We start from the raw sequence: 14780 nt of genomic DNA, 5'->3' as shown, positions 1-14780 counted from the left end.
ATGATGAACTTAGTATACTTAATATAACATGGTCTTCAAAATGTTTAAATTTCATGCCAGAAACAGTTCCACTTGCAAAGGGTAACAGCCAAGAAGAATAATTGTGGTGAGGGTAACAGCCAGGATGAGTAATTGTGGTGATGTGTGACTATTTGCCAAGTGACTGATACCAGATGACCCTGTGTCCTTCATCTGATGGCCACCCAGTGACAAATCACCTCCATTCTCTGTCTCAACAACAGGTTACAAACCGGCACAATGTAACCCAAAGGAAGTATATGATATGAGGTGAAGTGCTGCCATGGTGTCTGAGATAACAGAAAAGAAGTGGTGATAATGGGATAATGGAAAGTAAAGGTTGTAGAGGTAAGTGGATGGACAGTAGGTCAGACAGAAGTACTTTCCTGACCCCTTTGGATTATTGTCTGATATTCAGTTAACTAACCTTACATTTATATTATTTATATATACAGACATCTGTTTTGTCATTCTGAGACAGTATTTGATTTGTTACTTTTTTAAATTACTGTAAAATCAAAGTAATTTTGTAAATGGCTATGGAATGGTTTCACAAAATGAAGCAAATAAATATTCAGTTGCTATTGGTGTTATTTCTGTAGCTGATGTTTCAGTCATACTCTGAAATGCCTTTGTTATTATCATGTTTGTGTCAGGGTATATTGTATCTGAAAGGCACAGCCAAAACACATTAATAATGACCAAAACAGTGAATTTTCTATGAACTATCGTGCAGTAGCTACATATGTTTTGGGAGAGATGTAATTTGCAAACATTAATTGGTATTCTGTCCAAATCAAATAAGACAGATTAGATGACAATAGCAGCATTAAAAATACAAGGACTATCAATTGTGTAAACCCTTCACTGCTTTGACTCATCTTGTTTTTCGCACAAGAGCAAACTATAAATTGTAAATTGTTTGCCACAAGCAAAACTAAATCTTCCCACCTGTACTAACACAGCTGTTTCTGTGAGACGCTGATTAAAAGCATGGTTTCACCCCAAAGGAAAATTAGGCAATCCAGCAATCTATGTGCACTCTAAAATGTAAATTTCCAGATTTGTCTCTTCTCTGCTGCAGTGAGAAGCAGCAATCGGAAACAAGCACAAGTCTATACAGCAATTATTGCTGATTGCTGATGGACTCTTGATTTGCCTTGTAATTAGAAGAGCAGAGAGCACCACTTGTCAGTGTGAATATTTACTGAAAGCTGATACTCAAATTAAGTCCCAATGCCTCAATATCTGCTGCACATTTGGCAGTTTAATTAAAGGTGGTGATAAAAGCATACAGCTTTTAAAGGTGCAGTGTGTAGAATTTAGTGGCATCTAGTGGAATGGACTTGGCAGAAATGGAATATAATATTCGTAAGTATGTTTTCATCAGTGTATAATCACCTGAAAATAAGAATAGTTTTGTTTCTTTTACCTTAGAATGAGCCCTTTATATCTACATAGGGGAGCAGGTCCTCTTCCACAGAGCTCGCCATGTTGCACTGCCATGTTCCTAGAGTAGCCCAGGATGGACAAACCAAACACTGGCTCTAGAGAGGGCCTTTCGTGTTTTTCGTGGCTTTCCTGGCTACCGTAGGTACTCCTACACGCTTGGAATGGGAGGGTGAGGGGAGGGCTATTCAATTGGTTGCACTCTGCAACCTCACCGCTAGATGCCACTAAACCCTGCGTCACATTCTGGGTATGTGTTTATATGCACTGTAGTACAGTATACACTACAGTAATAATCAGATTTTCCTCTACCACTGACCTTATTTTGAAAGCATGGCTTGCTTATCGTAATTGTATTACCAGAAGAAGTTGCTTCCTGACTTTTTTTTTTTCTTTTTTGAGTGTTTGTGTAAGAGCAGATTGATGATACTATGAGCATAGACAGACAGAGCAGAGCTTTTTTTCTCAGCACTAAAAGTGTGTTAACATAACAAACAGTCAAATGTTCAGCAGTGGAAAGACTTATTTAGACTTCTGCAGGCTACTTTGTGTCAGTTTCAGTTTTCTTCAAACTCTGGATGGAATTATTTTAAATGCAAGTACACATCTCTCCATATAATGATCTCTCCTTTCATCCAGGCGTTCTGCTGTGCTTTCCCTGTCTGCAGTCTTTTGTCATGCACATGCGCACTTGTAAAAAGCCCATTAGGAACTTGTTTACCAATATACATGGCCAAGAAATCAGGGTTCTCCATGAGAAATCTACCTGGGGAGACCATGTTTCTCAAATCTCCTACCCAGATCTCGGTAATCATTTACATGACAGTTCAGAAATCAGCTTACTAGAGAAAGCCGGCTGTAACCAGGTTACTGAAGTTTATGTAAATGCACTGAATGTTGGCCTGATTGGAGATGTATTCCTGTCTGGTCTAAGCAGGCCTGTATTGTTTTGCTTTCTTAATTTCTCAGCGATCACTAGCCAATCATTGTCTGTGGGCACTCTATAAAGGCAGGTAGCTGTTTTTTGAGCACTCCCCTGATGCCGAATGCATGCCCAGTCTCCTGTTTGCATGACATCCACAATTGTCACAGGTATGGGAGCCGTTTCTGTGTTTGTTCCCTAGTTTATCCTCTTATGCTGTCATTTATGATTTTGTAGATCCTCCTATGGTGACTCCCCACCCTCAGAAGTGACCCTCTTGTAGATTGCTCTGTAATTTTATTATGCTGCATGTAGTAAATGGATGTGTTGTTTTAGGTAATCGTTTGTAGTAGCAGAATAATAGGCTCTCTCCTCCCCTGAGTTAACAGACGCTGATTGATATGTAGTCTACTATGGCGCCAGGTTTATTTTTTGTAGTCATCATTCTTGTTTTTAACTCGACGTTTTATCATGTATCACAGGGACTGGGCCTGGGTCGGTGTTTAGCAGCTTCATGGAGGAGCTGCTGCTTTGCCTGTAGCTGGTGTCAATGATAGTCGCCTTTGTCTCGGATTGTTTGGTCTGTCCATACTTTGTTGTGGGATGTCATTAGTCCCTTTTTTTTGGCCTGAGCCATCTTAATCTGTGAGTTTGCATGTGCGTTGTGAGTGGGGTTTCTTCTGTTTATTCCTAATTTGTAAATCACAAGTCAGACCATCTTCCGTGAGTGATCTGGTTTTGTTTAGTGTGTTTCATTCATTTGTCTTGTAATTTACAGCTACGTGTTTGATTATTTCACTCAAATAATATTGTTTGTGTGGTTTATTTTGTTTATTTTGTTTGATTTGCAAGTATCGGGCTGCCTGTTTCATGCAATTAATATTGGTTTGTGTAGTTTATTGTATTTATTTGTCCCGAAATTAGGTGTTCAACCATCTGATCAATTGATATTACTCTTTAGAGAATGATTTAGTTTTTTTTTCCTTTTCTCTTTCTCTTGTTTTGTTACACCATTGGAAGGAGGCCTTTTTTTCTAGCTAGCTGATAATAACTAGTGTTAACAGTTTCAGCATTAGGTCAACTGTAGTTATGGTGTTTTGTTTGTTTGGGTGAATGTGCCTCCACTAATTGTTTATATTTCCCCCTTTATTTCAGAAGCTAAGAGCCTAAAGTGGTGGGGTTGGTGTTTATAGGTGGTGGTACCTCCTTTCCTGTGTGCTGTGTTCATCTGAGCACCCCTGGGTTTGACCCTTTACCATTGTGTGTGTGTGTGTGTGTGTGCACGTGTGATTCGAGGGGACTCTCTGCAGGATGCCTCTCCTTCTACCCCTCCACTGGTAAGCCTCAGCTGTGAATAATTCCCCTGTCCCTTTAATATATGTTTGGATGGTATGTTTAATGGCTCTTTTTATTCATTTTTGCTATTGTTAAATAAAAAATTATCGATGGATGGAGCAACGTCTCCTACTTCTTAGTATAAAGAACCTGATTACCACTTGGGTTATTGGTACAGGTCTGAGGTAAACACTTTTCCTTGGGTAAAACCCCCCAGGGTGGCGTAGTTGGATTTCTTTGATTACACTGGGTAATGCCCTGCAACCCAATCACTTGCCACACTATCATAAAAAGTATTTGCAGTCTTGACAGGTCAGCAAAGGCTTATGTTGTGGATTAACATGCTGTTGGTCCGGAGGAAACACCGTCACTGATATCAGGGATGCAGAACCTCACAGTACGTTTTAGTGCAAAACTACATCACAGGTCTTCTCTTAATGTTCAAATAACAGTAAAAATCGAAATCCCTGCTTCTTGGCTCTATTTTAAGGTGCATTCGTAACAGTGTACCTGGCTAGTCTTTGTTCTGGAGAGTCAAAGAAGGTTTTGTTCATTAAACCTGGCAATTTAACAACTTTGATTGCAAAGCCATTAAAATTCTGAATATAAAACTGACTGAACATAAAATTCCTGCTGTATATAATTGAGTTAACTGGCTGCTCCAGTGACTTCAAAACATTACTTACATTTTCAGAGGAAAATAGTCTATTGGAAATTCTTCCAATACGTAGAAATGCTTTCTAAGTGTAAGACACAAAGAACCACCTGACAGGAAGGTAATGAAAGTGATAAAAACAAATGATTACTTGGCTGGCCACACGTTGCCGTTGCTACATAGGGTAGATCTAAATTGCCTTTATTGTCTCACATACATCTTTTCGTTATGTCTTTTTCTAGTCCCTCTCACTGAGGGAAAGGAAAAGATGGGGGAAACACGATGTTAGTGAAGTGAGACATCATTTGGAGCAACGACAGTTTCTGTGAATAGAGTGCAGAACTACCACTGCTACAACTAATAATGACTTTTTCATGAAGTCATCCCATAACCCCTGACAAAACAGAACAGGAAATATTAGTTTCTGCATGTTGTCCTTTGAAATTAACACTACTTATTCCAAAAAAGACAATATACCTACTAAGCTATTTATATGGCTAATAAAAATGAACACTCCACTAATAATAAGGACTAAATTGGAATATCCAAACAGAATATGCTGTTTACATGACCCATATCAAATTCGGAATATTGTCATATTCGGAACAACAGTGAAATATTAATGTACCCAGTGACAAACATCCACACATGAACAAGAAACCTGTATTCTGACTGTGTTCAGATGAGTCATAGTTTGTCAGCACTCCTGAGCAATTTCTACTGGAAGCAATGCTTTTTTTTAATAATCCAGGTTATGATCAGAATGTTCCATAATGTGCGGAGGTAATTTAGTGGCCTAAATATGTTAAGGTAAAATAGAAATGATGTAATTATAGCTCACATCAGAATAGTTTCTACCTGACGCACAGCGATTGATTTTCAGTGTCATGTGTGATTGTCTGGTAAAATTATAGTTAAATGTATTTATTGCTTATAGAAACACCAGCAGCAGTGATGAAATCTTCTAAACACAGTCTACCGGAGATGAATGTGAAAACAAACTCTGCGCATAGGCCTACATCATTCTGCACAGTGAAGAGAAGAAGTAAAACATGCTAATTTCAATAAGTCAAATCAAAAGAAATTAAATCTAAGCGTTGGGAATAATATAAAACCTGAGTTAGATTTTACTTGTCTGTCCACACTGGTTAAACTGGTGTTGTGATGATGCAGTGTCAGCACAACGAGATCAGCTGCAGAGTCTAATCACAAACAGATTTTTCGTGAAGAGGTGTGTGGGTCTGACAAAAGACTTTTGTGTGGTCTGGCATGGAGATATACCAATGTTGCTATACACCTCAGTGGAACTGCTGCTCTGATGCTAACAACACCAACCATCATTACTGTGATTATCACTGCCTTCAGAGGGTCTGTGAATACAGCAGAGTGCCCCTGCTTTCATCAGCAGTTTTATTTATGTAGCTACGAGGGAGTGCCTTTCTACTGGTCAAACAGAGGCAGAGTCGGAGAGAGGCAGCCGGCTCCTCCAGCTCCAGCTACTGTAGCCATGACTTACTATGCTAATATTTGTTAGTCAACTAAACTCCTTAGTTATTTGGCAAGTGGACTCACTGCTATAATTTATGGTTAGGCATTCTGATTAGGCTACCTCTGTTGTCTTTTGGGTTAATCATCAAAAGTAAACTAATCTCTAATTTTAGACTATAGTTGCCCATTGCCTCTCTCAATATTATTATTTATTGGGTATAGTTTTTGTTGGGTGTACAATTGGATTTTATGTTGATGTTACTGTGTCTGCCATCTGTGTGTACCAGGCTATGTTCAAGTGTCATTTTTAACGTTACTGAGCATGTTAGTGCTGGTGTATCTCTTTCCATACACTTGATTAATGATGCTGTTGCATCTGTCAGCTGTGTGTGTGTGTGTGTGTGTGTGTGTATATGTGGCCTGGCTATGAGATGCTGTTAATTTTCGTCTTGGTGCCTGTAACATTACCTCTGATGATGTATAAGGCTTGTATGATTAAACTTTGGTGCATTCAGGCAAGTATAGTTGTAATGGCCAATTTTGGTTAACATATGCTTTTCAGAACTTATTAAGTATGATTGGTCTTGGACAGGTCAGACCCACCTGATTTTCTCTGTGCCCAACCACACTGTGATTTCTGCTACTGGCTTCACGAGGAGCTGTCTCTACGTCTAGACAGGCTCCATTCATTTAGTATGCGTGCCCTCAAACTAGCTTTACTGCCCAGTTTAAAACATCTAGTAGAAAAGTAATTAAAAAGTAATCAAATGGAATAAGTTACATTACGTATTATATTTTAACAGGGTAACTAAGTAATCTGTAAGCTATATCAATTCAAAAGTAACCTTCCCAACACTGGTGGCAATGTAGAGATGGTGTATAACTGTGCTGCAGTCCATCACTATTATGTTCTGTGAGAGTAATATGAGGAGCCAAGAACCATCAAATAAGGGAACTGGGATGTACCCAAAGTGTGATCAGCTACTGTGTGGCAACCTTTGAGTTTAGAGCAGTGATTAAACTTAAAGCAACAGTTATAACAGACAATCTGACAACAGTATTCACCAAGACAACAGTATAAATAACATGGATATATGATTGCTGTGGATGGATCATTTGATATCTTAACTGAAACACATAACTGAAACCCTAAATCAGGCATTTTCCCAGTTCATGCATTGCATCGGCTTCATTTCTGCAGTGATGAATTGCTGCTCTCTAGCATGCAGCATGTGTCTGCAAGTTGTTTTTGATACCGTTGGGAGAATAACTGGAGAGATTGTAGTCTGCAGAGATACACAGAGAGACATCTTTTATAAATGCTGCTTTTCTGTTGATGTAAAGCAGTATGTATCATGTACAGTAGGAGTTATGTGCCTGACAGACTCTTGTTTGACCAAACAGGCTTATCTTTAAAATATAGGACATGACAGCACTGCTGTTTCTGCAGCATAAGGAGGTCATCACGATGTCTAGGTATTGAATTGGGTCAGACAAAATTGGTTGATACCGCCTATCAAAACTACTTATACATTTGCTATAAAGCCTTTTTCCCTGGGCTGAATGTTTCGAGCTCCGGCAGGAATGCAGTCAGCATCAGGCTGACTGAAAAATCGAGGAAATGAGCCGTTGAAATGGAGCGTTTATACTTCTGCCGCCATGCTTGGTGAAGTTTAAGAGGGGGTATTTGTTAGCTTTGGGAAGATCTCTGTGACTCCTCTGACAGAAGCCGACAAGAGAAGAGTTCATGTAAGGATTTCCATTGAAAAAGTCGATGCCCATGAGGTGTGTAACTTTCTGTCAATATGATCAAAAGCACCGGATTTAAAGATATAGACATGGTCAGGCCTTTCTGTCAATATGATCAAAAGAACTGGATTGAAAGATATAGACATGGTCAGTCAGGAAGAGGCAATTCCAGGTCTTCACGAAAAAACAACAACAACAAAAAACAACATCAGGCCTCAAGCTGGAACTTTTTCGTGTTTTTCTCCTAAACCTCCCTTACTTTTTTCTGTGAAGTTTGCTGTTACGAGTATTCCAAGTTGAATTCAACAAACTATCTAATGTGACCTGTTCATGAGGAGGTGTGTGTTCCTGAGATTTCATCATGAGCATAACCCATGCCCTAAAATTGCCATATAAGGCAAACTGTTCCACAGAAGAAAGGTGCATGCTACTTAAGAACACATTTGTTTGTACGAGTGTTTCTTGCATGAGCCCCAGTGAGTCAATGATCCCAGCCGGAACCTTTTTGAGGATCCATGTTTATACTGTCAGCCCACCAACTGACTGATACTGTACCTTTACTGACTGATACTGTACCTTTCTGTTGTATGTAAGAGAGAAACGACAGAATCAATGATCAAACACCAGCTCAGAGCCCTGTCTACCTGTATTACAGTCTATATTTTTGTGCAAGTAATGTACACTGAGAAGGCAGAAAAGGCCCTCAGGCCGAGTTACACCTCTCTGTTGAGGGTTTGTAGTGGTTATAGTTCAAATGCTACAGCAAGAACCACGCCACAACAATATGTTAGTTGGTTAGGCTGGTCCGGGAGGATGTACTGTAGACCAGGTGGAGGGAAACTCAGTGCTGGGGTTCCGTCTCAGGCATGTTTCCACCTGAGCTGATTACAGGCCTCCAGACGGTACCTAGAATGAGAAGTGGGAGAGGTATGCAGTGGACTGAACAGGAAGGGATGAGGGGAGGAGGGAAGAGAGGATGAAGGTATGTGGGTAGGGATGAACAGAGGGAGGGATAGGGTAGGATGTGTTGACCATGAATAAGTAGGCTTGACAGGTGATAAGAGGTGTGGTTGAGGTGTGGCCTGCTTCCAAACCTAAGTTAACTAGTTCATTTCATTAGCAAGAACCATGCCACAACAATATGTCACTTAAAAGTTTAATGGGAATTCAGGCAGTACTGGATGTTGAGGACAGATTAATGGATGTAAAGGGGAGGAGTGAAGGTGGAAGGAGGATGTCGTCTGTTAGGCTGGTCTTGGAGGACGTACTGTAGACCGGGCAGAGGGAGACTCAGTGTAGGGGTTCCATCTCACCCGAGCTGATTACCAGCCTCCAAAAGAGTCAGATTTAAATTGAGCTGAGTTGAGTGTTGGCTTGACAGAGATCATTAAGACTGTTGCAGATATAGGAGTGATATGCCTGAGATAACCAGCGGCCGAAGACCTGGATAATCTCTGGCTCCAGCATTACTGAAAAGGTGAAGATCGTGATCGCTTCACCATGTCCATTCAATCTTCATTATCAACCAAAAACCAATCATGTATCAGCAAAGCAGACCTGTCAGGACTACTTATGGTCTGCTACCCCACAGACTGTATATAGCGGTACAGCGGTATCTATGGAGCCTTCCTAGATAGAGAGGCAGACACCAGCTTTTAGCCCTCATAGATCCTTCCACTTATTTTCCTATTATAATAATAAATGAGCGTTATGCTTGTTACATTTCATGAGTGATCACTAAACTAATCAATAGCACAGATTCCAGGAGAAGCCCCATTTGTCAAACAAGCATAGAGCTGATGTGGGAGGCCCTTCAGGACATAACGCTTCAGGACAATTTTATGCTACAGTTACAACTTCGTAGATAATTATAATATATTTGCAGTTCTGCAACAACAGCTCTCTCCTGAAGCAGAAAATGTAATAAAAAAAATCAAACTAAAAGCCTAGAAGAAAGCTTCTATCTTACACTGTGAATTTAAATTGCATGTTGGGAGGAAGAGCGGTCGACAGCTTCTAACTGAATGGTCAGTAGGCCAAAACTGGAACATCACAATTTGTCCTACTTGAGCTAAATGTGTTCAAATTGTCCATATTAGTTGTTGTAACTGGGTGGCAAGCTCTGAAGTTCAGCAGTGTAGCCTAATTAGCGGTTAAAATGTAATGATGTACCTCTCTGAATGTATTCAATTGAATTTTTGATGCAACACTAAAGAGACAATCATATAATTGTTCATGTAAGTTGACTGTTCTGCAAAGAAAAGCTGTAAAAGGTGCTAAAGTCACAAAAGGTAATTCTTGCATTCAGCAACAGAAACAGTTTTGTTACAAGATACACTGCAGTGATCCATTATGTAACAGTCTCCCCATCATACTGACTGTTAATGCCAAACAATTCATAATAAGTTCTAGCTGCTGGTGAGTCAGTTCAACAGCTAGATGACAGAAGTATCAGTTCCTAGACTCCAAATACTAATAGAAAAAGAAAACTTTGCTTCCAATCATCATGCAACAAATAATTATTTTAATGGCAATGGATCAGAGTGTCATTAAATGAGAAAGCTTTATGTGAAGTTGCAAATGGGGGAAACCTGAACAAAAATGTTTGGAGACTTAAAGAAATACAGTATAGCCTTTATAATTGTTAATAGCGGAAATAATATTAATGTCAAAAAAAATCCTGCATTGACACAAAAATAACGCATTACATGTAATGCATATAAAATATAATATAGTGCAAATATGACTTAATGAGAATATTATAATCAGGTGAAGTTTTTTTGGGGGGGGCGGGGGGTTGTTTTTCACCTAGATGATGTAACTTGTATAACTGCTTTTTTTCAAACATAATGCCCACTATTTTCTCTTATTCAACTCTGTCCCTTTCAGAGTGTCTGGTGGCATTTAGAAAATTGAAAATGAAATTTAAAAGAAGATGAAAAGGTAAGATGAAAATCACTAAGGTGTGATGAAAATTACAATACTGTGACAGTAAATCTTGGCTTTGGCCATTGGAACTAATTCAATAATCGGAAGATCACCCAATAGCCATGGAAGGAAAGAGAGCTGAAATAAACTTGGCCTGGCATGTATGCTGATTAATAAACAGGACTGTAATCAGATTAGTACGTATACAAATTACGGGGTATTTCATTTTCAGAGCTTGACGTGTGAACAAATATTTGAACACTCCCTGTCTTCTGGAAGATTCTTTGCATACTGATTATGTTCATCACATGTAGTCACATTTCCCCCCAGCCTCCTTTGCTCCATTATTCCTCACTTGCTTCAAGCTGTTATTTCCAGTCGCCCCCGCGCTAGAATTCTAATGATAAAATAGAAGAACCACTATCCACTATCACTTCTAGGTATTAGTACCACGATTGAGTAAACTGGTGGTCAAGGGCTGTCACCTGCAAATCCCTCCTGCAATTGACATCCCATTCCTGCTTGGGGCGTTAAAAGGCACTTTAACCAGACCTGCTGAACTGTAAAGGAATATAAATGAAAGTACAACCCCGACTCAAGCCTGCTCCCCTTCTCTCCTTCTACTATTTGGAGGGGTTTGCTGTGTGTGAATTAATATTCTGACTAGGAAGCCGTTTTCAATTACTGAGAGGGGTTTCTTCTGTAACTGAGGCCAGCCAAATTTAATAAATATAATGCCTCAAGTCCACAATGATACAGATTGAATATTTTGGTCACAGAGCTGCCACTGACACCACAAGGGATGGCTTCCATTCCTTACAAATGTATGGGACCTAGTATGAGGAACCAATCATTTCTGCTCAAATAGTTATGCATTGAAAGTAAATTGCTGTGGCTCACTTTGCTGGCGGTTTGAAACAATAACTAACTGTTAAACTGAGCTCTCTGTGAAGAGTGCAGGACTCAATGTGTCCCTTGTGTTAAATGTGGAGCTTATGAAATTCCAGCAATGTGCAACATTAACAAAGTTACTTTTCTCCTTGGAATTATTCCCACTGGTGTCTGTATACAGACACTATATTTAGAGATGTAGAAGCTTTTTTTCTCCCATCAGGAGAGCAATTTGAGCTGCTGTTCTACCAAATGAAATTGCAAATAAAATGTTGCTGTTATGTTCTATGAATGTGAAATCTGCCTGAGCCATGTCACCTATGAATGATTTAGTGATGCCAAAGTCACTGTATAGCTGTTACTTTATTCCACTATGTCCATGTTGAGTGTTTTTATGTCAGTGAATGCATTACATCATACTCTGCTGACTGTTAATAACACACACACATACACAATGAAGAAATGGAGATCTGCACTGGAAAATAAACCGTCAAAACATGTTAGCACACTGAAGCGAGACTGGACTTCTCAGTGTTTAAAGCTATCCTCTGCCCTCATCCTGTTTGACCTGTCGGCTGCATTTGACACAGTCCGCCACTACCTCCTCCTCATGCAGAATGTGGGCGCTGAGAAAGCCAGGCTGGGAGAGAGCGGAGTCAATTTCATACATTTGCAGATGTACCAAACAGGTTTTTTCAACTTTCTTCACCATGTGCAAGGCCAAGTCCTTAGCTTTTTGTGTTCTACCAATGCATCAGGTGGCTTGATTTATCATGGTGTATTTCACAAATTATCCTACTGTTGCTATGTGGACAGTTCTTGAATGTAAGTCCTCTGATATTAAGGCTGAAAAGCACCTCTCTCATGCCTGGCTGCCATCTCTGGGTGAATTTTTTCATAAGCTTGTTCAGTGATTCTAAAAAAGGGGATATATATTTAAACCATGCAACCTAAAGTACACGTGTCTCCAAAAAATGAAAAGACAAACAACAAACAACAAAAGGAAACTTGACTTAACTGAGGAAAATTCAACTCATCAAACTTAATGCACCATCATGTACACACAGCTACACACACACATCATCCTTCACTGACCTTCCAGTAGACTTTCATACAAACACAACTTTAAACTCACCAATTGCCAAGACACCAAATCATATTGCAAATAAAACTATTTATAACAAAAAAAAAATCAGTACAATACAATCCCCCCATACTTGGTTTAACCTGTGACATCATTGATGATGTCAGCAAGAGCAAGAAAGCAAGAAGTGTTTGGTTGCCACCCCATTTGACTCTTGGGAAAGGGGACTCCCACTGGAGTTCCGCACTGGATTCATCTTTGGATAAGCTAGCAAAACCATAACCTAAAAAGTTGTTCATTAACCTAATATTTGTCTTAACTCCAAGATTAAACCTACAGGAAACCTCATGCCTAATTTTAACTTCAAACAGAGATGATTTTTTTTTTTTGTGATCATTGATTTACGAAGATAGATTTGGCCACCCTCTATACACGTCACATCAAAACTTTTACATGACTCTTTATAAATCTATAGAAGATAACAATGTAAACACAAGGCCCATGTGAATCCCAATAAATATGACCTCATACATATCATTGGGCTGCCTGACCAGAACAGATTTCTGTCAATAATAGCACTTTGCTTCAACTATAAACAAATCTGTTACATTTCTAGTCTCATGTATGTACAGTACATATGAGTAATTTTTGCCAAATTAATTTTAACATAATCTGCTGTAAGACTATTAGTCCTGATTTACTGATGGCAAATATGACATCTCAGATATAATCCTAAAACTTACAAAGGCATGCCCTTTGTAGACTGAACTGAGTGTTGTTAAATGAGATGGTCTGAGGGGTGTACTACAGAGCGAGATTAGTGGGTTAGCGAGGTATGTTGAGCCTAAAGCCAGAGTTTTCAATGTCACAAAGGTGGCTCTCTTTTAACCTGGCTAGATCACCACGGTAACTTATACTGCAAACTTAACCTGGTCTGAAACAGGTTATTTTCAGAGTTTTGGCTTAAATCGGCTATAAAAAGTGTCGCCCTTTCATAACCACCTGATTTGCTGCCAAGTCCATTTAACACTACTAAAATTGATTAGTCTATTGGTATATATCACAGATAATATTCAATCTATAAAATTAAGTTCACTTTGATTTGGCCAAAACCTAAAGTGATTTCCACTTATCATTCATTATGGGACAGAGTCAGACCTAAAGGCACTTCTGGAGTATAATGTTTCTGCTGCATCAGAAGCAGCCGTTTAAAGATTAAGAGCTCTGAATGTGGGAGGCATGAAAAAGCCTGTCCATTCTCTCTCTGCTCTCCTCTCCTCTGCCTCTCTGCAACCTCATGTCTTCCTTCGTGAGCCGAAGAAGCTCATTCTCTCTCTCTCCCTCTCTCTTTCTTTTAAATGGCTCTGGCTTCCGAGGATGGGAGGGCGCAGTGCGATCATTCTGCAATTGGAACAGCAGCGTACTTGCTGGCAGGATCAACTCAGCTTCAACACAACTACCTGACATGATAATCTCAACTCAAAGCTCCACTAACACTTTTTTTTCTCGCAAAAAATAACCTCACTGACAGAGAGATGCAGAAAATTATGTTATTCAGTCTGAAATGTAGCTAGAATAAAAATCCAAACTGTTGTGTAGCTTAAATATATAAACAAAATCTAATATAGTCTGATTTGTTTATTTTAATACATTTATATTGTGGTGATATCAGTACATATAGAGCACAGAGGCAGTGCTGCTGTTCTGTCCAGTAAAAACATGAAGCTTAACTTTATATTCAAACTAATGTGGCAGCTACAATTGTTAGATTTCATCTGTGAGACCAACATTTATCTTTCAAAAGGAATTATATCATATATCAAAATACTGGAACACAAAAGCAACAACCTACAGGAGCCCAACTGAACACTGAGAAAAAGTAGAACGCCATAATGAAGTGCCCTACCAACATCTTGCCACACTCAAGCAACCTTCCTCATTCCTCATGAGGGGATAAAGGGGAGCTGCACAAATCAAGGAGTGTCTCTCTAACTACAGTATGTTATCTAGAAAGTTGAGCAATTAATCATGTTTGGATAATTACCAAATAGAGTTCAAATGATGTACTGTGGTCAACATACGGCATCAGCTCTGCATGGGAAGCTGTCCAGTGTCACTCGTATACATCAAACAAGTGTGTAGTTTGGTAAATAAAATATATGTCATCATAACTGCTACTGATTGATTGAAAATCACGCTGCAAAATAAATATATTTTTTTCTATAACATTTTAAGGAATAGAAACTTCACAGTGTATCATT

The 14780-nt window shown here is 39.2% G+C and overlaps 1 long non-coding RNA gene across 1 annotated transcript in view; it reads left to right on the top strand.

The window, feature by feature from the left end:
- Positions 1-14780, top strand: part of LOC121909935 — a 148886-nt gene that overhangs the window by 40003 nt on the left and 94103 nt on the right. Inside the window, exon 2 of the long non-coding RNA XR_006099555.1 lies at positions 243-366. This is a non-coding gene — a long non-coding RNA (uncharacterized LOC121909935). The remainder of the gene's footprint in view (positions 1-242; positions 367-14780) is intronic.

Source organism: Thunnus maccoyii, chromosome 13, assembly GCF_910596095.1.
Source record: "Thunnus maccoyii chromosome 13, fThuMac1.1, whole genome shotgun sequence".
Taxonomy (NCBI): Eukaryota; Metazoa; Chordata; class Actinopteri; order Scombriformes; family Scombridae; genus Thunnus; species Thunnus maccoyii.
Note: the sequence above shows the minus strand (reverse complement) of the source record. Positions and strands in the feature narration are given on the sequence as shown.